We start from the raw sequence: 22,044 nt of genomic DNA, 5'->3' as shown, positions 1-22,044 counted from the left end.
TTTCAGAGGGATTATATTCCTCTTGGTGTTCTCTCTCTCTCTTTCTCTCTCTCCCCCTCCCTCCCTCCTCTATCTTTTCCATTGAATTCTCCATCTTCAAGCAGCATCACTTCACCCACCCCAGGCTCTCCCTCTTCTTTCATTCCCCAAAGCACCGTCAACATAAGATTACTGTGTGCAGCGCAGTTCCGTGAAGATTGGGATAACGGAGGGAGAATTATAGAATAATTCACCTGATGTAAAATTGAGCATTAGACATCACAGTCCTAGATTTCCAGCCACCGCTGCCACAGACTTTCTCGTGGGCATTTTTTCCATTTATGGTTCTTCCCTCCTGACATTCATAGGGATCCTGTGGACTTCCCCTTCTAGTTCGTACCAATTGCCTCCTCTCTTTCAGGCTATGAGACCCTAATCAAGAAATCCTGCTACTTCGGGCAGCCCCGGTGGCGCAGTGGTTTAGCGCTGCCTGCAGCCTGGGGTGTGATCCTGGAGACCCAGGATCGAGTCCCACATCAGGCTTCCTGTATGGAGCTTGCTTCTCTTCTGCCTGTGTCTCTGCCTCTGTGTGTGTGTGTCTCTATGAATAAATAAACAAAATCTTTAAAGAAAAAAGAAATCCTGCTACCTGTAATACAGAAAAAGTTTAGGGTTTTTTCTAAACCTCTTACCCAGTCAAGTATTGTATTTTCTTCTGGATTAAAAATATTCTATTTGATTCTAATCTAAAAATTAGATTCATATTTTTTACCTAATCTAAAAATTAAGTATATATGTTCATTCTTACTTATATTCATCACTAGAAAAGTCTCCTCAAGAAAATCATCATGGAATCAATCACTTGCAAGATGAGAAGTCTTTGGACAGTATTGCTGCCCAAAACATAATTGGCACCTCTCATCTAGGATGGAGATATGTAGCAATCAGTGTTGCTGTATTTGTTTTTACTAACTTTTAAAATTCCAACTACGTTGTCATAATACTAATAAGATAACTAAAACTCCCAAGAAAGCAAGTCACTTAACATATCTCAATGAAGTACAGGTTTGAGGGAAATCTGAAAAATGAAAGAGTAGGAATCAGATGATCTCCAAGATTTCCTCTAGTGAATACTCTTCATTATCTTCTCTTCCCTGCAGACTTGGAGACTGAAGTGGAAGAGGGAAATGGATGGGCAGGAAGCAAACTCAGTGGGTTTTAATGCACTGTATGTTGGAATGAATTTGAAAGAATCAACTGGAGAGTTTGTTAACTATAAACATAGCTTGCCAAGTCTCACTTTTGGATATTCTAATTTAGGAAATCAGGCATGAGTTCCGGTATCCACATTTTTAAAAACAAAATAAATTCCGTAGATAATTCTAATGAGCAACAAAGTTTAGGAACTACTGGATTGTATGACAACTGACAGTAATAATGCAGGTTAGAACTAAAATGCAGGTTAAAATAATCTATTTGAATACCAAAGAGGAAAATAATATTAATCTCTTACAATAGATTTTGTAAATGTATAGGGCACAAGACAGCACAAGCTGGCTTTTTCCAAAGACTACATCAAAAACCAAGAGTCTTTCCAAAGGGTGAATTAATTAAATATTAATTAAATGTAAGTTTCAGCAAACCCAAAAGCAGAGCTACAGTATACCCAAATACATTGCTTTGACTAACAACCAGGTCTCTTTAATATTTGAGTAACCTAACGTAACTCTTTAGCTGGCGTCCCCAAATTAAGGCATTCTAGGATAATTTAGGACAACTTTGCAAGTAATGTAATCCTTCTGGATTAAAAATAATCCAACCAATACTTTCCATTCACAAGCAAAAAAAACAGAATATATATTCTATTCTTATTTATATCATTATTAGAAAAATCTCTCAATAAAATTTAAAAATTTGAAGCACACACAAACCACAATGTTACTTGAAAGTCTTTTTTTTTTTTTACTTGAAAGTCTTTACCTTTACATTAGACATAGCAAATATTCATAATTTCTGTAGATCTCAATTTTCCTGAAAATAATAGCAATTTCTTCATTAATGCGGAAAGGAATCATTAGAAAACAAGGAACTGAAAACTGCTTTTGAAAAAAACAAGTAAAACTTTTTTTCAAAATATATTTGTCTAGAGATGCCTGAGTGGCTCAGTGATTGAGTGTCTGCCTTTGGCTCAGGTTGTGATCCTGGGGTCCCGGGATTGAAAGCCACATCGGGCTCCCTGCAGGGAGCCTGCTTCTCCCTCTGCCTATGTCTCTGCCTCTCTCTGTGTCTCTCATGAATAAATAAGTAAAATATTTAAATATATATATATATATATTTGTATTAGTCATCATTGCTTTATAGTAAATTACATCAAAATTTGGTGACTTAAGTCAATACATATTTACAATTTCACAGTTTCTGTGAATCACAATTCTGGAAGTGACTTGGCTGGGTGGTTCTGGGTCAGGGTCTCTCATGAGGTTGCAGTCAAGATGTTGGCCAGGTCATCTGAAGGCTTGACTGGGGCTGGAGGATCTGCTTTCAAGTTAGCTCACTCACAAGCCTAACAAGTTAGACCTGGCTGATGGTAGAAAGTCCAAACTCCTCTCATTGACCTCTCTATGAGACTGCTTGAGTCCTTACAACATAGCAGCTGGCTTCTTCCAAAATGGGTCAATCCAAAAGTAAATAAGACAGAAGCAGCCAGGTCACTTATGACCCAACTTTGAAAGTCACGCTCTGTCATTTCCATAAGGTCCAACTGGTTGTACAAACCAGCCTTATTTAATGTGAAGGAGACTCACAAGGATGTGAATATCAGGAGGCAAGAATAACAGGGGACAAGAGGGGTATCCTGAAGACTGGTAACCACACTGCTTGAAACTAACAACAGACCTCAATAAACACTATATTTGATTGGGTCTAAAATACGACTGATTATATAAGACACATTTTTGTTTTATGTAACAATAAGAAAGAAAAAATGACCAATATTGGGAGACTCTCCAAATAAGGCTGGTCTACCAAAGGCTATGCCTTCAGTGTGGGAGTAAATGAAAATAAATCCCCAAAACAAAAAGGAGCAGCAGAAGTTCTCACAAGTCTCAACCTGCACTGGGTGAAGATGGGGGAAAAAATATTCCCTAGAGAATTTGAACCCTAGCAGGTAGGACTCCAAACTGAGACAACTGTAAATAGAACTCTCTGCAGATCCTCTGTTAAGAAACTTGATTTCAATCCAGGTTGAATGCAATTTCTAGAGACTTTCTAATTTTAAAGGATGTTAAAATGTAGGAAAATAACGCAATTTAACATGAAGAAAGCACAGTAAGTCCTATCAGTGAAGATTCAGGTAAAATGTTCAGAAATAGTTTAGAGTCAGCATTCTTTAGGGCAAGATGACAAAAATGGAATCTTATTTTTGAAAAAAGAACAGAACCTTGGTCCATCTGCTGTGTTCTTTTGGCCAATACTGTGTCCTTTCTCACATCAGTTTCTTAGACTCAGCTAATTACAGAAGCAGAAAATGAAGAAAAGCAGAAAGTTAAGATGGGAATCACAGCAGAAATAGGATGAACTTTGAATTAGACCCACTGAGGTCCAGGCCTTCCTAGCTTTGTGATCTTGAGCAAGTTGCTTTACCTTTCTGGGTCTCTAGTCATATGACCTTTGGGTAAGGCCCAGGCAGTGATCTGCCTTGCAGAGTTGTAAGAATTAAATATTACAAGTATGAAACATCTAGCATGATTCTCATCATATTTGCTCAACAATGATAGCAATTAGTATGATTGCTATTTAACAGCTTCTAAGACTACACTCCTTTTTTGAAATTTTTTTAAAAGGCCTAACAAGGGCAGCCCCATGTGGCTCAGCAGTTTAGTGCTGCCTTCAGCCCAGGGCATGATTCTGGAGACCCAGGATCGAGTCCCACATTGTGCTCCCTGCATGGAGCCTACTTCTGTCTCTGCCCCTTTCTCTCTCTCTGTGTGTGTTTCTCATGAATAAATAAATAAAATCTTTAAAAATAATAAAAATAAATAAATAAAAGGCCTAATAAACAGGAGCCATAGGCACAAGGGAAGTCTACCTTCCTCCTACTGTTCATGCAACAATGACTTGTAAACATTGATGGGTTTCTCAGTCTTAATAGTACATGGGTCCTGGGCTCAAGGGTTAGTCCAGTTGCACTGCTTAGGCAGCCCTGCTTCCTTCCCAAAGAACTGGAAGGAGAATAGAGCTGGTCCTCAGGGCTGCCTTCCTCCAACCATCACCAAAAGGAGTCCCACTAAGTCTCATCCTGGAGAAGTCACCTTCATTGATTCGGAGTGAATGGCTCTTCATTCTACAAACATTTACTAAGTATCTTCTAAATTCCAGATTCTACATCAGATTGCAAGGACACAGAGTTTAATTAATAAACATGGCCAGTACCTTTTGAGAGGCTGATGATCCTGTGGAGGAAAGGGTAGGAAGAACTAATCATGGCAGTGAAGTGCCCCCTGAGGGAGATGTAGGTGGAGGTTGTGGGAACAAGCAGGACATATCGACTGCCTGGCGAGGTCAGGGAAGGGTTCAAAGAGGAGGTGATGCTTGGCGAATCTTAAAAGATGAACAGTATTTTGCCAGAGGGATGCCATTAAGGTCTTAGGGGTTCAACATTTAACCTCATTTATTTTTTCCCTTCTCAAGTACGGAATCGATTGAGAAATAAGACATAATAGATGGACCAATGGAGGTCAAAATCTCAGGTTTATTTCTGAGAAAGCCAATCAGAGAACATGGTTCTAGACTTAACCTACAGCAAAAAAGCAAGCCCCAAAAGAGTAACTTTATGGTGGAGAAACCTGAAAAAAAATCCATAAGCACAGTATAATTGTGAGAAAAACTTCAGACTAATTCCAGTTGAGGGACTTTCTACAAAATACCTCACCAGTTCTCCTAAAAACTGTCAATGTCATCAAAGCAAGGAAAATCTGAGAAACTGCTACAGCCAGGAGGAGCCCAAGGAGACATGACAAAAAAACTGCAAGGAGGTATCCTGGGTGGGATTGGGGAACAGAAGGAGACATTAGGTAAAAGCTAAGGAAATCTAAGTAAACTATGGACTACGATTAGTAAAAATGTATCGATTTTGGCTCATTGGTTGTAATAAATCTCCCATACTAATGTAAGATGTTAATAATAGGAGAAAGGGGGGTACCTGGGTGGCTCAGTGGTTGAGCGTCTGCCTTCGGCTCAGGACATGATTCCAGGGTCCTGGGATCGAGTTCCACTTCAGGCTCCCCTCAGGGAGCCTGCTTCTCCCTCTGCCTATGTCTCTGCCTCTCTCTGTGTGTCTCTCATGAATAAATAAATAGAATCTTTAAAAAAAATAATTGCAGAAAGGATGCAGAGTATATGGACCTCTCTGTATTATCTTCTCAAATTTTCTATAAATTTAACACTGTTTTAAAAAATATAGTGTCAAAAAGAAAAACAGAAGAAGCAGGTTGCCAGTGTACCCCAGGCTTCCATCCAAGTGTAGACAGTGAGGTGGATATTTGGGAACAGCAGAGCAGACCCCCTGACTCAGCACCATTGCCCAGGACAATGAGGAAAGGAAACTGAATCTCCCAGAAGATTCTCACTGGCTGTGACCCCCCATTCATGTCACGGAAGCGGCCTCCACGCAGAGAGAAGGGTTGCAAGAGGCCAGACAGGTTTCCAGAGAGGCCTTTTGGCAGAGCAATCAGCACATGCATGTGGGAACTAAGCCTCCTGGACCCAAAGCCTGAGTTCTCCGAGCCTCTTGGTTTGGTGATCTGTAAGAGCAAGATGGTGATAGTAGACATCTCAGTGGGCTGACAGCTCAAATCAGATACTACAAGCAAAGTAGGTGGAACAGTCCCTGGTACACAGGGCTCAATAACAGCCCTGGTGTAAGCTGTTATTCATTACTCTCATGGAGACATAAGGCCAGGGAAACGGCGCCCTGGCTGGCCTAGCAGTCATCGTGGGGCAGGACACGGGGGGCCCGGGAAGCAGCTTCTCCACAGGCAGGGAAGTGAAAGGGAACGGGACACATCACTGCAGCCCAGTGTGCACATGGGAACTCGGGTGAGATCATACTGGAGCACAGCTGGACTCGGCCACCAAGCCAATGAAGACCAGGACTCAACTTTTCTAGGGCTAGACAAGAATGTTTAAAGCTATGGTAGGCAGACTTTTTCTATAAAGGGCCAAGGAGTAAATACTTTACGTTCTGTGGGACAAGAGGTGAAATCAAGGATATTATGTGTCCTTGTTATATAACTATAAATAAAAATATATGTATATACATATATAGTTGTGCATATTAGATATGCATATATTAGTGTTATATAACGAGAGAAAATTATCCATTAACAAAAGTGGATTTCAAGAAAAATAGCTAGAACAGTTTTTTAAGATTTTTTTAAATTTTTATTTTTTTAGAGAGAGAGATAGTGAGAGAGAGAGCACAACCTGTGGGTTGGATGGGGGAGGGACAAAGGGGGAGGGAGAAGCAGACTCCCCACTGAGCAGGGAGTCCAATGCGAGGCTCAAGCCTGGGCCCCTGGAATCATGACCTGAGCTAAAGGCAGACACTCAACTGACTGAGTCACCCAGGCACCCCAAGAACAGTTATTTTTGAACACCATAGGTATTTGAAAACAACTGAGTCTAGTGCAATTGCATAGCCAAATTCCACCCCATCTCAATTGCCAAGCCTCCTGTGAGCATAGGTTTCAAAATTAAAACAGCCAAGGTAAATTGTGGGATTCTTTGGTCTACAATTGTCAGCAAAATCATCCTCAGCAACTACTGAGTTAGAACATAGTGCTTCAGGTTTACTCTCCTATGCACTATAATTTGAAGTCTTTGGAATAGCTGGTTAATAAAAAGTAAAATGAAATGTCCCAGTATGGCAGAGGGGGCGGCATCCCAAATGCTGTCGAGTCACAATCACAACACTTCAATTTATAATGCACCAAGCAGCAAAGCATCATGTGAACTCCTGTCAACTGCTGTGCTGTTATAGCAGAGAGCCGCCAGAGACAACAGGTGGACAAGTGGGCGTGGCCAAATGGGCATGGCTGTGGTCCAATAAAACGTTATTTGTGGATACTGAATTTTGAATATCATGTCATTTTTCCATGTTGTGAAATGTCATTCTTCTCTTCATTTTCCCCCCAACCATTTGAGATTGGAAAAACTATGCTTAGTTTCAGGATCCTACCAAAACAGGAATCAGGCTGGATTCTGCTCACTGGCCAGACTACCCAATCCTGTTTTTTATTATTTTTTTATTTATTTTATTATTTTATTGAAATATAGTTGACACACAATGTTACAATAGTTTTGGGTGTACAAGGTAGTGATGCATTATGCTGTGCTCACCAGAAGTGTACTCACTACCTGTCACCATGCAATGTTATTACAATACCACTGACTCTATGCCCTGTGCTATGCATTTCATCCCCATCAAACCCACTTCTCTTTTAAAGGATGGTCCTAAATAAACACTGAATCCTATCAACTCATTAGCAAAACACATACCTAAAGTCTCTTCTCTTCATGTTTGAGGCTCTCTGTCTCCAGGCTTGGGAAACCCCTCCAAGTGACTCATCCATTTTCTGGTACCATTTGTGGCATCTCATCCCTCCTTCAACAGCAGGTGCTGTCTCAGATGGCAGCAGAAGGAAACTCAGAAAAATTCTTATCACTCTAAACTGAGGGGATCCCAGGCTCCCGCCACCAATGAGAAAGAGCTTCTTTTAGCCTCATGAGTATTGCCAGGACTTAATGAGCTCAATTCAGTTGCTATAACTCACTTGAACAGCATCCCCCATCTATGCAAGGTGTTACGCTAGACGGATGCTCTAAGCTCCCAACCTCCAGGAAAGGGACTTGCAATACGCTGGAGGAAAGTTACATGTAGACCACAAAGTATGTAATACACTATGGAAGCAATGCATCCACAGTTAGGTAGCCTTCGACTTGTAATCAAATTGGTTTGTATATTGAAAGGAGTTTTGAAATGATAACAATAACCATAGGTGCCGCCATCCACAAACTGGTGCAGAATGAGGCATGGGTGCTGGATGAAAAGGGAAGAGGACAGGAAAGGAGAAAAGGGCCTGGAGCACACTCTCCTTCATCAATACCAAGCCTCGGAACTGGCCCAGGGGTGAGGGCTCAACTCCTTTGACAGAGAAGAGGAGTCCACAAAAGTGGTGGGTCTTCCAAGTCCACAGAGCTGGCAACTGCGCTTCATTGTTCCAGGCTGAGAAGTACAGGTCGGACAGACTTCTAGGACCACACTGGCTGAAACCACAGGGTTGACACTAGTTCACACTGGCAGTCTTGGGTTCCTCCTACTTAAGAAAGTAGGAATTGGTTTGGGTGCCCAGTAGAGTCTTATGTGTATTTTTTCAATGTAGCTAATAGCACCCTGTTCACTCTTAAGAGTCTCTGGCTGCACATCAATTAAATGGTCACCCTACGATTTGGTCTGTTACTGGAGGTAAAGAACTTAATTTTCTGGACATGTCTGCAAGTGTCTGCCAGCCTCCAGGACAAATAAGAGGGCGGGTGTCCCGGACCCAGCTGGAAGACTGCAGGCCCACTGGGATGGCCCAAAGCATGTGTTCAATCATGCATTTGTTTTCTTCATCCAGCTCTTTCCCAAAATATTGGTCAAGTTCAAAGAGTCTTTTTTTTTTTTTTTTACACTATGCAGTCATGTTCTTCGTGCACACAAAGCTCACAGTTCATTTTCAAACTAAACCAGTTCCAGACCAAGAGCAGACTAGGTGTAGGCCACACCATTCAGTACATCTGTACCTGCCCCTTAGAACAGCCCACACCCTTCAAACAGTCCTGGAGAGCAGTGACACCAAAGCTTGAAAACCCTTTAATCCTTGAAACTCTGGCTTGACGTTGGGTACTCTTTGGGAAACCGAAAGGTTAGAAATGTTCAGTGTTGAAAATACTTGGTGTTGAGCAACAAGTATGAAAGTCTGGACAGAAGAAAGTAAAAGGTAAACATCAAATGGTCCCTGGAAATACAGTGTGACCCTGAGTATCCTGACATTCAGTCAATAAAGGGAGGACAGACAGTGGGTGACATTGCTTTGAGCAGGTTACCCAAAGCATGAAATGAGGGCTTCCTGGGGGTGTGGTAAGTACAGAATCCTGATCTCTATCCAAGAACCTGAGAACAAGGTCAGAAGCTACATCTCTAAAGACCCCAGACTATTCTAATACGCAACACATGCGTGAAAGAAACTGATTTAGAACATTCTTTCCATTCTCTTTGTACATTTTATACTACCTTGTGGTTGCTTAATGGGCATTTTCCCAAGATCCTTGAAGACAGATTTTGATTAATGATGGAAAGGATCAATCAATCAATCAGTCAAAGAGGGGCAAAGGAAAGTAAGGGAGGGAGGAATCAATCATGTGAACATCAATCTCTAGAAGAATTTCAAGTTGCTCTATAATGAATTGCCCTCTCCCCCTCAGATAACACAGCTGACTGGGCTCATGGAATTCAGAATGTTCCCCTGGTATTGTCCTGGTGGGTTACAGGCCTAATCTCTCAGTGACCTCGACTTCTGCTTGTCCTGTTTGCTCCAGTATGCCATCATATATCTTTTTCTATTCATGCCATGATGCAGAAAGGATTAGGAAGACAGAAATTATTTCACCACAAACGTACTTGTTAGCCTTCCAATCAATATTCAGCACCCAATTCTAATGAGGGGGTCGGGGGGTGGGTGCAGGGACTCCACACAAACAAGTAACTCTCCCACAACAACTACATGTTATCCAATTCAACTCAATTCTGATGCTGTCTACCCAGAGATAGCATCAGATCCCACAGGTTAAGGACTCAATCCACAACACTGCCCCCTGCCCACCCTTCACACCCACTTCAAATGGCAATTGCAAGCCCAGGTAGTCAGCTGTGCTTCTAACTGACCAGCTATGGATAGAGCTTCCAACAACCCCCCACCCCCGACCTTGGATTCTGTTGATTTGCTAGAGTTGCTCACAAAATTCAGAAACATTTTACTTCGTAGATTAATGGTATATTGTAAAAGAATGTAACTCAGGAACAGCTAGATGGAAGAGAAGCATAGGGCAAGGTAAGGGGAAAAGGCAGAGCTTTCATGTCCTCTCTGAGGCACCACTCTCCCAGCAGCTCCCTATGCTCACCAGTCTGGAAGCTCTCCAAACTCTGTCCTTTGGGTTTTTATAGAGGCTTCATTACACAGATGCGATGGATTAAATTATTGGCCATTGGTGATTGATTCAACCTTGAGCTCATCTCCGACCCCTGAGGTTAGGCGGTGGGACTGGAACATTCTGACCCTCTAATCCCATGGATAGTTCCTCTGGCCCCCATCCCCCATCCCTGTGGTTACCTTGGGAGAGGTGGGTACTTTCCAAAAGAGACATCATCAAGAAGATCAGAGACGCCTTTATTGTTCCCATCACTTAGGAACTTTCAGGGGTTTTAGGAGCTCTGTGCCAGATATGGGGATGAAACCAAATATATCATTTTCATTATAAATCACAATATCACACCTACCTTCTCTTTCACTGGTTAATTTTGCCTGGAAAGTGCTTTCGGTTTGCTTGCTATTGAGTGGGGCAGGGAAGCAACCTTGTCATATCCACGTGTTCTTTGTCAAAGTCCAACAATCAATACCAGACTGGCTTATCACCAGAACAGATGGAAGGCTGTGTGTCTGCCCCATAGCTTCGCTTCAGAAAAGGCTGAAGCTCCCGCACTACTCTGACCTGAAAACCTTGGATCTTATGCCTCTGGGCCATGTTTCCTGGAGGCTTCTGGGGTGTCAGCAATAAAAAGGCAAAGCGTGGGTGGGGGAATCGGAGTGGAGGAGAGAACAGGAGAATAGAAAGTGCTGAGATGCTGCTTTTGCCACCAGCTGCTGCACTTCTGCAGCTCAGTCTCATCAGAAGATCTGAGAAGCCAACACATTTCAAACCTTTTATGTCTCTGTGAACTGTACAGCCCAAGGAAAGAAAATGGATGTGATTTTTTCCCTGTGAGTGAATCATTTTAAGACCAATTTGCCCTTTGGAGGCACCCGAGTGTGACTCCAGAAGGTGTGTGAGGCTATATTTAACCTCAACTCCAAACCCAGACCTCAACTGTGCTGTCAGGGTGGGCTGCTTGGCCTAGGAACCAGCCAGAATTGGCCTTGCCTCTCATCCATGGTGAGGTCAAGCCAGGCCAAACCTTCTGGGAGCCCTCTGAAGGATATTTTTTGGCAGCAATGCCACAGACACTCCTTTTTCCACAGCAAGGGCTGCAGCAGGCTAGCAGGCATGTCCCGGCCTGTTGTTTTCCCTGGGGAAAGAGAAAGAAGGCCATATGCTAACTTTTTGTGGGCTTACATAGCAGAGTCAGAACATATGTCAAGAGAGTTATGGAGATGCTGCCCGTTTAGCACAGCCTTTGTCCACACACTTTTTGGAGAACAAAAAGCCCCTATTAATTCAATCCACTTCCCTGCACTTGCCAGACACCAGTCAGCCCCCTGATGATTCTATCAAGCATTTCTTTGTTGACTAGAGAAGATTGTGGGCCTTTCTTCATCTCTTCCAGATAGTGAGGGCCAAATGTTATCTATCGCCATGGACGATAGCCTAAAAATATGGGCTATAACTGTACAAGTTTTCTTTTTTAGTTAGCTGTAAAAAAATAATTTTCTCAGAATGATGAACATTGCAATGGTGAGTGGTAATGTCTGCCTGGTAATGTCTCTACAAGAGGAGAGATCCACATTCACATGATGAAGTCCTCCCTCAGATATATGGATGTATCTTGTTAGATTGTTCTTAAAATCCCATGACTCTGAAACAAAAAATGAAAGCCAAAATGTTACTGTGTGGTACAAGGTACAATTATAAGTTAGTTTCCTCTTTCTTCTTATTAGACATATTTCCAATGTTCTAAGAAAAGATTTTTAATACCACTATAATCTAAAGGAAGGAGCCATGCTGTCCTGACACTGGGAGAGCTATAAGCTATGCTATGCAAATGAATTAACTTAGTGATGGGTGCTTTGTTAGTGGTAGGCATGAAGGCAACATTTCCATGAATCCGGCAGTTGGAATCCAGCATCAAGAAGTCTTCTACTACATGGGTGGAGCTGTCCTCCCTGGTGAATATGCCTAAACCCTAAACCTACCTGGGCCTGAGCTAGATATGGGAGTAGAGGCTGGTGAGATTCTTATAAATCTTATTAAATGCCTTATTAAATCCTTATTAAAGGGTTCCAGAAAACTTCTTAAAAGTTTGAGAACCTCTTTCTCCAAAGAAGACATACAAATGGCCAACAGACGCATGAAAAAAATGCTCAATGTCACTCAGCATCAGAAAAATACAAATCAAAACCACAAGATACCACCTCACATCAATCAGAATAGCTAAAATTAACAACTCAGGAAACAACAGATGTTGGTGAAGATGCAAAGAAAGGGGAACTCTCTTACACTGTTGATGGGAATGCCAACTGGTATTGCCACTCAGGAAAACAGTATGGAGATTCTTTAAAAAGTTAAAAATAGAGCTATCCTATGACCCAGCAATTTTGTTACTAGGTATTTATTCAAAGGATACAAATATAGTGATCTAATGAGGAAACTTCACTGCAATATTTATAGCGTCAGTGTCTATAATAGCCAAAACATGGAAAGAGCCCATATGTCCATTGGGAGATGAATGGGTAAAGAACACGTGGTGTATACATACAATGGAGTATTACTTGGCAATCAAGAAGAGTGAAATCTTGCCATTTACAATGACATGGATGGAAATAGAGGGTATTATGCTAAGTAAAATAAGTTAGAGAAAGACAAATACCATGATTTTACCCATATGTGGAATTTAAGAAACAAAACAGATGAACATAGGAGAAGGGAAGGAAAAATAAAATAAGATAGAATTAGACAGAGAGACAAACCAGAAGAGGCTCTTAACTCTAGGAGTTTGTTTCCTAAACTGAGGGCTGCTGGAGGTGAGGTGGATGGGATGATGGGGTAACTGAGTGATGGGCATCAAAGAGGGCACTTGAAGTAATGAACACTGAGTGTTATATGCAACTGATGAATCACTAAATTCTTCCTCTGAAACTAATAATACAGTGTATGTTAATTAAATTGTATTTAAATAAAGAAATTTTCTTAAAAGTTTGAGAATCTCAACTTTAATGAGAGCTACCATCAACCATCCAGTCTTGGCAAAGTGATCTGGAAACAAGATTTGAAGAGAAAGAAAGGGAAATAATAAGCTGCTTTTGACCCATCTGATCCTGTCTTTGGTGCATAAAGTGATTATTGTCAGAAATCACTATGGGACTTGCCCCAGACTGGCTTAGCAAGTCATTTCTCCAAACTGTAGTTGCCCTGATTACAAATTGAGGATAGGGGACAGAGTAAGTGTTTGGATCTTTCTAGGTAGATCTATTAAATCACATAGACTTTGGGCACCTGGGTGGCTCAGTCAGTTAAGTGTTTGCCTTCTGTCCAGGTCATGACCCCAGGGTCCTGGTATCACGCCCCACATCAGCTTCCTCTCAGCAGGGACTCTGCTCCTCCCTCTCCCTCTGCTCCTGCTCTCTCTCTCTCTCTCTCTCTCTCTCTCTTGCACATGCACACCCACTTTCTCTAATAAATAAAATCTTTTAAAAAAAAAATAAAATAAATCACATAGGCTTCAAAGAGGAAGCTAATGAGAATATTCCCTTTTGCCAGCTTCCTGTTTTGAGCTTGAACAGCATATCCTGGACTAAGGAATATTCAAATATTTAGTGAAGTAGAAATGGCCACTCGGTATCTCTTTAGTCCAACATTTTTCTAAGGACTTTCATATATTATAGTCATTTTGAACTGATTATAAGTAGACTTTCCCAGAGTCTTTGCAGCTAGGGTTTCCTAAGGGATTAGGATTTACCACTCAAATGCACTCCTGTAAGCCTTGGAGGATGACCTAAGTGGGGAGGGAGGTAGGGCTCACAGGCATGGTTCAGTTTTGCAGCCAACAGGTTTGATGGTAACTTTTGATCCCAGGATCAAGGCTGGGATGGTGTGTTTCTGGAACCAGTATTTGCAATGGCTACCCCCTGAACCTTGGAGTATGACTAAGGGATAGGACCAGAAGAACCTGGCATTTGCTACAGTGGTTTGCCGATTCCCCAGATTCCTGAAATTCCCTTAGTCTCTCTGTCCTGCATTCTTGTTCTCCTGAGAGTCATTCCTAGGAGCCCAGCCTACAATCCCACTCCTTTAGCCCTTCCGACAATTTTGTAAGCAGCTAATGCTCTGTATTAAATCCCTTTCTGCTTAAAATAGCTATAGTGGACTCTTTATCTGCAACTGAACACTGAGTCCCAGTAGAGATATGCTGGACTCCCACTACATGCCAGGTTCTGTGCTACCCGAGAGTATACAGACATTAATTCATCTGTATTGAGCACCTCCTGCGTGCCAGAGATCACTCTGATAATCCCTTTCCTTCAAGACCTTATTGGTGATAATTACATTTGGATATGCATAAAAATAATGACAGATGGTACATTATGATGCAACCAGTTAGTGTTATAAGAGGAGATCTAAATACAGTTATGGAGGAGCAGAAAAGAAAGAGCAAGAGTTGGATAGGCATCAGAATTGGGGTTGCACACCCCCTCAATGTCAGGCAGCTATCAACTGCTGCTGGCCTGCTTCCCACCTGCTCGGGCCTACCATCTTCCACTCCAGCCAGCTTGGTCTTCTCATGATTCTCACCTCTCTATCTTTGCTCATTTTAATCCCCAACACCTTGAGGGTTCCTCTTTGCCCACCAAAAATTTCTTTCTCATTCATCTCTACTTTCTCTGACTCAGTCTTTGTCATGTGGGCCCTAGAGAGTTTGTAACTGTCCCCAGTCTGCTTATTTAGCTTCACTAGCCCTTGGAAACAAGGGACTGTTCACCAAGCATGTGGCAGTCGCTGGATAAACAAGTGGGTAATATGATTTGTGAGTGGCCTCCACTTCATGATTCATCTGCTTTTTCGCAAGGCCCTCACCCTTGCTGGCCTGAGATGAGATCAACAGAAATAGGAGTTCAAGGAAGATGGGGGGACCAGTTTAAGAGCAAAGAGAGGACAAGAAAGGAAGGAAAAAGTACAAGTAATACACAAGAAAGCAAATGGAAAAGGGTAAGGAAAAATACTTTGCACCTGGCTGGCTCACTCAGAACATGTGACTCTTGATCTCAGGGTCGTGAACTTGAGACCCACATTGGGCGTCAAGCTTACTTTAAAAAAATAAATAAATAAAAACAAAAACTTTGCCTCTTAGGCTGAACAATACTTTTCTGTCTTCATTTGGTAGCATTTCCATCCTATGTGGTACAGTTTGACTTTCCAAGTGCCCATTCAGATTATATGAGTCATGTTGGATTCTTTTGATGCCCACATAAGTGTAAAAACAGAGTCCAAGTTCCCAAGAATGCCCCCAAATTAAAAACCTCAGCCTGCTATTTGTAATCCCCATCAGCTAAGGCTGTGCAAGGCACTGGCATTTTCTAAGCATCTGTTATAGTTCTATCATCTCAGTACAAAAAACAAAACCCTATCCATCCTTTTCTATCTACCATACTGCTAGGAAAATCAATCTGCCTTTCTTTCCTCTAGTAAGCTCAGAAAAATAGAATACTTCTCCTGGGAGCAAACTGGGGTTTGGAAGGCTTTGCAATATTTATTTAATCTACTCATCCTTCACATATGCCCATACAGTGTAGTATATTTGACCAATGAAAAGATCTTGTCAGCAGCTGACCTGCATAGTATGAGCATGGATAAATTCTAACCAGCACATGGAGACACATGGATCTTAAATGGGTCCAAGATTTTTTACCTTGGAACTCAATGGCCCTTGCTTTTAACACAGAGAGTATTGCTCATGCTATTGTGATTCTTCCCCAGGGACTCTTCCTAGACATCATTTATTCACCTAGATGCTCCCAAGACACAAGTTACTCCCTTGATGTTGGGTACTCCAGGAAGGCATCCTAACTCTCTGATGCCACTAGAGACTCATTCATCACATGCTTCTGATAGTTGCTCTTGAGAGCAGAAGGATACCACAGAGTTCTACTCATGCACCAAAGGTGAGGTGGGTCCCATCCCCACAGGCACACTGGGCCTTGCCTACTGGCCCCCTTCAGATTTCCAGCAGGCCACCCTTTACCCACCAGGGGTACTTCCCCTGGGGTTCTCATAATCAGTTCAGGCAAATATTTCCCTCATTTGTCAAACGACAAAAAGAAACAAATAAAACCAAGCACCAACAATAAAACCCAGGCCCAGATGGACTTAATACCTTAGTCAAGGTCATACTGCAAGATAAGTTCCAAACCCTCAAATTCTTTAGGAGTTCCCCATTTGGATAAAGTGAACACATTACAACATGCATGTGAAGGTCATTGTGACCTGACTCTCCGGCTTCACCCCTCTTGCCTCATGCTGACACCTCCAATCACTGATAGCCAAACTCGTGGTACCCATTCTAGCCAGACACTTGAGTTGTCCCATTCCCTTTGTTAGAACATCCTTCTCCAGTGTCTAATCCCACCACCTCCTATACCTTCTCCTGACTTATTCCTACTCATCTTTGGGGTCTCAGCATCTCATTTATTCAGTGAGCCAACCCACAGGCATCCTGCTAGTATTTACGCTCCATGCCCCACACCAGGTGCTAAGGATATGGCAAGGAACAAGTGGATCTGGTCCCTGCCCATCCAGAGTTTGTAGCCCAGTGAAGAGTCACAATTAAACAGGCAGTAATAAGATGCTGAGACATAGTGTAACAGAGTGTATACTCAGGCTTCTCCAAAAGAGTCAGAACCAATAGGCAAGAAGAGGTGTGTGTGTGCATGTGTGTGTGTATAAAGAGATTTACTATAAGTAATTGGCTCGCATAATTATGAATGTGGACAAGTCCTAAGATCACAAGTCCTCACTCATAGAGTGAGTCAGGAAGCTAGAGACCCCTGAGGGCCAATAGTTTCATTCGAGTCCAAATTTGAAAGCCCAAGAACAGGACAGCCAATGGTATAGTTCCTGCCCAAAGGCCAGCAGGCTAGAGATCCAGGGAGAGCCAGAGTTTCAGTTCTCATCCAAAGGCAGGCATATACATATATACATACATATGTATCCTATTGGTTGTTTCTCTGAAGAACCCTGACAGGCAATATTTGAGAATCATGGATTAAGGGTCGAAGATCTGGATCTGTCCCAACCCCATCATGGACCAGCTCTGGGAACTTCAGAAATTTCTGGGAAGGCCTAAAATTCTCTACAGAAATTCTCTTCAAGCTTTAAATCCCTGTCTATAAAGTGACAATAAAAAATACTTTGTGAGAAGTCACACCGGCCCTGCCTACCCCATAGAATTGATGTGTGTATCAAATGACACAGATGAAAATGTTTTTGACACTAAAATGCCACCCTGATATCGGTTATTAAACTCCAAGGGCGTATTTCTTACAGATGCTAGGCAACTATTTCCTTTCATTCACACTTTGCACAATTGGCCTCCAGGTGGGACAACAAAAAGAGGGCTCTGGGCTTCAGCTGCAGCGAACGAAGAGGGCCCGGCCTGAGGCCACCAGGAGTCAGGTCAAGGAGGTAATCAATACACTGCCGCCCGGGCTGTCCTTGAGGAGGCATGGGAGGGACACGGGGACACGGAGGGCGCCTCGGGCTCAGTGTTGGCATGGAGACGGAGGAAAAAGGTGTGTGCCTTGGGTCGGAGACATGCGACCAGGAAAGCGACAAGCAGCACGGTGGCTTCTGAGCCCCCCTAGTGCCAGGCAGGCTGCTGGCCCAGGACACGGGGCCGGTGCTGGGTGTCCCCAGGCACCGCTGAGTGGCCGCCGTGGAATTGCCAGATCCAGCACAGCAGGAAATGTGGGCCATCTGCCCACGAGGCAGGGTGTCACCTGGGAAGGGTGTCCCCAGTGGGGCCTCCCTGGGTGTGAGCAGCCCGAGGAAGGGAAGGGGCAGCGGGGATTGGAGCGTCCGGCCGGGGCCTGCGGGATCCAAGAGGCTGTCAGCCAGTGCGGCTCCTGCGGCCTGACACTCGCTCCAGGCGTCCCCCTGGCTACCAGCACGGAGGCCAAACTGCGGGTTATGCGGAGCTCCTCGCTCCGGTTGCCTCGGGTGACTCTGCCTTTGCTCCTGCCCCGTGCACTGCGGAGAGCTCAGCAGTCATCATCGGAGGCTTCCCCAGGCCTCCGCCCCATCACCTTCTTGCCCCACATGGCACCACACCTGTAGGGCCACCAGGCCATTTAGCATTCTCCTGGTCTTCCAGGATGCCAGCTTGTATCCAGGCCAACAGACTGTTTCTGAGAACAAAACGCTTTCTTCTCACATTCAGCAGAGCCGCCCCAGTCCTCTAATACTGTAATTATAATTTAAAAAGTGTTCAGTATGAGGGCACCTGGGTGACTCCGTTGGTTAGGTGTCGGACTCTTGACTTCAGCTCATGCATGATCTCAGAGTCATGAGATCAAGCCCCAGGTCAGCCTCCCTGCTCAGCATGGAGCCTCCTTAAATTCTGTCTCCCTTCCCACTCTGCCCCTCCCCTCCCCTCATAGGGCCTCATAGGCTCATAGGTGCATGTGCATATGCTCCACTTGGGTGCTTTCTCTCTCTCTCTCTTAAAAAAAAAAAAGTGTCCAGTGTGACTGACATGAGCTTATTTGACACCCGACTGCCCCACAGCCTGAGAATTCTTCATTTTCTCAAAGCTCCCTACCATATATTTTCATCATAAATATTGATCTCATACTCACCCCCTCAAGACTTGTCATACTTTTATATTTTCAAGACTGTTCTGTGTTAATATTTTCTTTCTTTTCCAGGATTACCTCCATTCCCCATATGCTCTTCCCCCTGGGTAGTCATAAAAATCAAAAGCCTTAATCAGTATTCACCATTAAGTACGCCAAATAGTTCAAGCACGTTTATGACTATGTGTCCAATGGGCACTGCCTACCCCATTTGTCTCCGTAATGGCATCTGCTCTGGATGCCACCTCCCAGAGGCAGAAGACTGTTTCCACGCTGCACCCCTGCCCAGGCCACACTCAGGTTTCTGGAAGTAAGATAAGTCTCATTCTATAATTCTATAGAATTCTTCAGATATAATGGGTAAACATCTGAGCTCAAGCAAGAAGTTCCATAGTAAAAAGAAATGATCCATGTTTGCACAAGCGGCATGTCAAAAGGAAGGAAGGGAAAGAAGAAGGGAGGGAAGGAGGGTGGAAATAAGTCATCACAGACTATCACAGGAAAGGGAGATGACAGATATTGTGCTTCTCCAAAATCACCTTGAGTATTCGATGATATCTGGTAAGTTCAGAGGCACGGACAGCCTCATTGCCAGTATTCCCCAGAACAGGGCCAGTCTCTATGCCAACAAGATGGCCAAATCCAGCTGGCATAGTAAGTATGGCCCTCAAATTAAAAATGGTTATTGCATTTCTACAGGGTTGTAAAAAAAAAGTGGCAGTGGGGTGAGAGGAAGTGGCAAGAGGCTGTCGAAAGCTCTGTGGCCCACAAAGCTTAAATTACCTATTATCTCACCCTTTCTAGAAAAAGTTTGCTCTGGACTTTTCCAAACATATCTGATCATCTTAAAACTCACTGTGGACACTGTCATGTGTACGGATCCCTGCCGTGGCAAGCCCGTCATAGCATTGTTTTTATGTTTTTACTTTTATTTTGTAATTTTGTAAAGATTTTATTTATTTGTCTGTTTGTTTAGAGAAAGCATGCATGCGAGCAGGGATAGGGGCAGAGGGAGAGGGAGAGAGAGAATCTCAAGCAGACTCTGAGCTGAGTGGGGAGCCAGACGTGGGACTTGATCTCAGAACCCTGAGATCATGACCTGAGCCAAAATTAGGAGTCAGACACTAAACCAGGTGAGCCACCCAAGTGCCCCATAGCATTGTTTTTAATCACGAGAAGTGATTATGGCCTACATCCATGAGCAATTGGACACCTCCCTTAGAATAAATGAAGTGGCCATGATTATTAAAACAGGAAATTCTCACATGTAAAAAGCATGGTGCAGATAGAGAAATGGAGTATGATACTATGTATATGAAGTTTTAAGTGTAGTATCACTTGTGGAACTTACATAAGTAGTAAAAATATAAAGGCACGCATGGGAAGGCTAAAGAGCAAATTTAGTTGCCTCTACAAAGGGAAGGATGGGTCAGCCAGGCCTCCGATTTTATCTAGAATAACAAATAGATAAATAGACAGATGATAGATTGCTATGGACAGAGATCAGTATTCCAATATCATTGCCTAGATTTTTCTGTATACCAGAAATAGTTTATTATAGTGATTTTTAAAAAATGACTGCTGATCTTCTTAATAGATATCTCAAGAAGCCAAAGCCTTTTAGGATTAATACGTGGATCCCATGAAAGAAACTCTATGTTTTCTGGTTCCTTTTTCAATGATGAATTTATTGAGTGATGAAGATTTTAAAAATCAGCTGGCTTTTTCTAATCTTAGGAAAAAAAGTCATCAAGGTCCGTGCTTGATCAAGAAGCTTCTCCACCTCTTCTCCCAGAAATCCTTTACCCCTTGGACTTTCTGGCTGAGAAAAGGAAACATCGCTTCTTTCTGGAAACAGCAGGAAATGCGGGTCAACATCTTTATTAAAAGGCTTTGGACAGGTGGAGACCAATTCAGGGGAGAGCCAGGAGAGATGGCCAGTGGGGTGGTGATGAGCAGCGGGTGGGGAGTTGAGAGACAGAGCAGGCCTGCCCTTTCCTGGCTCACAGCCTCAGCTCGCTGGGAGGGAAAAGAACGCAAGCGAGACAGCAGGAAGAAACCTACAGACGATGCTTCCAGAGACTGGGCTGCCAGAAAGAGGCAAGACCTGTGAATAAAACCTCGAGGCCAGAGGGAGGTCTCTGCTAATTGGAGTATATAATTTAAGAGATGAACATAGACAAAGCCCTCGAGGGACTGACTGCAGGTTTAATTAAAGATGATCTTCCATAACCTTGTCCTTCATTTAAGAACTCTTTCTGTGAGAAATGCTGAGGAAAAGACAGGTGCACCTCGCTGGATGGATCTCTCCTTCTTTGAACCTTGGATATGAAAGGCCATTTCCCACCTATAATTTGGCCCACTGGGATGGCTATTGGATTTAGGATTGTTGCTCAGCTGCCACCTCCATACCCCAGCCAAATGTGACCCCAAGAGGGAGAGATAACACAAATACATTTCAATATTAAAAAGTGGAAAGTCTAATACACAGGTAACGAAGATCAAAACACAAGGTTTTTCAGGTCCCCTAAGCATCTAACTACAGAATTTGAGAGCTTGAGAATTCTGGGATACAGACACTTGTCCTTCACAGGCTGATGCTCCAGGCTTGCTTCTAAAGACACCTCCTCCTTACAACTTCAGTGCCTGAAGATGTGCCATCCACTCCACTGAATTCCTCTGGCTTCCACACTTGTGGGTTTGCAGAATCAGATGAACCCCAGGAACCAATCAAGAAGGAAAAGGAAGGAGAAAGAACAAGAGTTTTAAGGGTGGTGATCACTATTTTTCCAACTGAAAATGAGCAAGAAAGAGTATTTTGAGTAGCTACGTGTAGTATCTTCCTAATTACAGACTAGTAATAAGGCACTTTTTATATAAAAGGCTTATATATGTGCACAATCTATTATTTTATTTTCCTAATTTCTAGATAAAGAGAGGAAGGGGCAAGCACCTAATGAGTTACCAAAATCACATAGAAAGTAAGCAGCGTGATTCCAAGCCCAACACTGTTGAGTGAGGGATTGATGAGCACCACATCTTCGCAGCCACTCAAGCTTCCAATCTAATAAACATACTGCCTTGTTTCTGCAAGTGTTTAGCCAGTGCTGGATCTTTTTGCGTTAATATTCATTTGCTCTTTTCTTTGCCTGGGGAAAATCACTTGCCCCAGGATACCATGATGAGT

General features: G+C 43.0%; 1 long non-coding RNA gene across 1 annotated transcript; it reads right to left on the bottom strand.

Annotated features, from left to right (window-relative positions):
* Nucleotides 1–10,447: 10,447 nt before the first annotated feature.
* Nucleotides 10,448–20,936, bottom strand: LOC118352473 (uncharacterized). Its single transcript, XR_004809645.2, has 3 exons — nt 18,861–20,936; nt 18,334–18,466; nt 10,448–11,869 (listed from the first exon to the last, which is right to left on the bottom strand). It is a non-coding gene; the product is annotated as an uncharacterized LOC118352473 (long non-coding RNA).
* Nucleotides 20,937–22,044: the final 1,108 nt, after the last annotated feature.

The sequence above is a fragment of the Canis lupus genome, chromosome 1, assembly GCF_003254725.2.
Source record: "Canis lupus dingo isolate Sandy chromosome 1, ASM325472v2, whole genome shotgun sequence".
Taxonomy (NCBI): domain Eukaryota; kingdom Metazoa; phylum Chordata; class Mammalia; order Carnivora; family Canidae; genus Canis; species Canis lupus.
Note: the sequence above shows the minus strand (reverse complement) of the source record. Positions and strands in the feature narration are given on the sequence as shown.